General features: G+C 44.9%; 1 long non-coding RNA gene across 1 annotated transcript; it reads right to left on the reverse strand.

Annotated features, from left to right (window-relative positions):
- Positions 1 to 400: 400 nt before the first annotated feature.
- On the reverse strand, positions 401 to 2,115 carry LOC307211469. The gene is made up of 4 exons (XR_013836470.1): positions 2,028 to 2,115; positions 940 to 1,057; positions 731 to 839; positions 401 to 584 (listed from the first exon to the last, which is right to left on the reverse strand). It is a non-coding gene; the product is annotated as an uncharacterized lncRNA (long non-coding RNA).
- Between the last annotated feature and the right edge of the window lie 432 nt (positions 2,116 to 2,547).

The following is a 2,547-nucleotide window of genomic DNA, read 5'->3' on the forward strand; positions in this document are numbered from 1 at the left end:
GAGAGAGAGAGAGAGAACTTTTAACAAGTGCAACGACTTGTATCAGGAAGTGTCATGGTAGGAGTTGAGAGCCTGGGGTTTTGTTGGAAAGGAGTCCAAAAGACTTGGTGGCATCACAATGAAAAGGCTTTCCTGTTCACCCTCACAGATCTTACCATGGTGATAGAAGAAATGCTCAATATACTTATCTCAGTAGGTTTCAGGGAGATGATGAGGTCTATCTTTTCCCCTACTAAGCAGCCTGGGAGAAGAAACCTAAACCTAACCCTGGCAAACATTACATTGTACAGGTCCCAATACTGAATTGACAGATTTGTCCATCCCTAGCCCTTGGTGAGCAGGAAAACAGTGCATAAATGCTATGATCAAACAAATAACTGAATTGAGTTTGATTAAATAATGCAGAATGGAAAATCAGGAATAATTTTATACTGTACTGAGAACCAAGTGGGCCTTTGCAGCACAATTGTTGCAGGGTGGACTGTTGCTGTTCAGGTTTTGGAGGCATGAAGACCCTGTCTCCAGTAGCCATCTGGCAAAGCTCAGAAGATGGGTACATCCAAAGCAGGGCCTCCAGTTGTGATCTAAGTGAAAGGAGAGGTGATTATGGGAGAAAGGGGTCCTTCAGATACCCCTGGGTCCAGCCTGTTAAGGACTGATTGAAACACCCCCTGTGACTTGATGGTCAACTACACAGAAACAGGGGGAAGCAATGAGGAAAGGATTGCACCTCAATGAATTGCCTGCTTGTTATCGTTTCTCCTTTGGGTGTCCTCTTCGTCCTCTTTGCAATTGCTTCTCAGGCATCTTGCCTGCCCAGTCAAACAGATCACTGAAACCTACATATTTAATCAACATATCAAATTCAACCTCCTTCTTCTTCCCAACTTCTATCCTCTTCCCTCCCCCTGCCACCCCCACCTCAAAGTCAAAGCATACATTTTTATCTCTGCTTGATCAATCTTCATTATCAAATCTCCAAATCTGGAAGCCACAGCAGGGGAGATATGGCATTTTGTGACGATTGTTGGATTAATCTGTCCTTGGTCAGGATCAGCTACAATCAAAGGAACAAGGTAACACAAGCAGCAGACAGAAAAGATTTTTATCCTGATTACCGGCAGACACAGGGGTCAGGAGGGACCCTGTATAACAGACATGTAGGGTAGAAAAACTCTTTGTGAGGTTACTGTTGCTCACACCCCAATCTCTGAGTGGTGAGAGACTCTGGGATGCCTAGGCTTAATCAGGGTTTGGTTTCCTTGGGATAGAGAATGTTGTGTCTTTTAGGGTATGCAGTGGTGCCTCGCAAGACGAAAAGAATCCGTTCCGTGAGTCTCTTCGTCTTGCGGTTTTTTCGTCTTGCGAAGCAAGCCCATTAGCGGCTTAGCGGCTTAGCGCTATTAGCGGCTTAGCGGCTTAGCGGATCAGCTGATAAGCAGCTTAGCGGATCAGCTGATAAGCGGCTTAGCGGCTTAGAAATCACAGGCCTGCAAGGGACCCACAGATATCATCCAGACCAACCCCACAAACCTATAACAGTATGAAGTCCACCCTTCCCAAAGAGAATTGTGTGAGGACATAAGGTTGCTCGCTGTCTAATTTTTGAGGTCACAGATCTGAGAACTAACAGTGCTTCCAGATGACCTGTCTATTGAGCATCCTGATTTCTTTGCAGGAAGATTAGACATCATTGGTTCCTTAATGAGCATTCATTTGTTTGCAGGGAGGTTGGCTCAGAAGGAAGTTTCATCATTAAGCTTGCTGGGGCTTACCTCCAAGTAAGTATGCTAGGAAGGATTGCAACTTCAGGCTATAATCATGGTCACTCATAAGCAATACTCACAGGCTACTTTTTCTAACCTCCCCACCCCCTCTCTTTTCCCATGTATAACTTTTATATTCTTTCTTAAGCCCAACTTTCTTGCCAGCTCCATTTCTCACACTCCATTCTCTGTAAATTAAGTTATTCCCAACGAGTCTCAGCCCTCTTTAAGACTCGACCTCTTTCCTTTCTTTCCACCTACCATATCCTGGCTCTCAACCTTCTGGCTGCTGCCTTCCTCCAGAAATCCAGTTCTAGGCTCCTGGTCCCTACTGAGCTTAGTCTCTTTGTGATGTCTTTGCTGCTCAGGCAATGCACTCCTCATTGTTCTTTGTGTCATTGTGACATCAGCACTGCCCAGCCAATGGGCACAAGAAACTTCATTACAACCACAAAGAAATCCTTTAACACAGGCCCATCTGCACTGTACATTGAAAGCAGCAGTATACCACTGTGGAGTATAGTTTGTTAAAGATGCCAAGAGTTGCTAGAAGACCCCTAGGCTCCTAAAGGGCTGCAATTCCCAGAGTTCCCTGAGAAGAAAAAACACAATATTGATCATTGGGGATTTATTTATATGGCATACAACTCATCTCCTCCCATGCATGCTGTTGTGTGCCCCTGAAAAGATGTTCATGTGTGGGAGGGGTCCCCAAAGAAGCATAAAATCGACCCTCCTCATTTTCAGACTTGACCAATTTAGTTCACTGAAAAAGGATCCA

The sequence above is a fragment of the Podarcis cretensis genome, assembly GCF_951804945.1.
Source record: "Podarcis cretensis genome assembly, chromosome: 2".
NCBI lineage: Eukaryota > Metazoa > Chordata > Lepidosauria > Squamata > Lacertidae > Podarcis > Podarcis cretensis.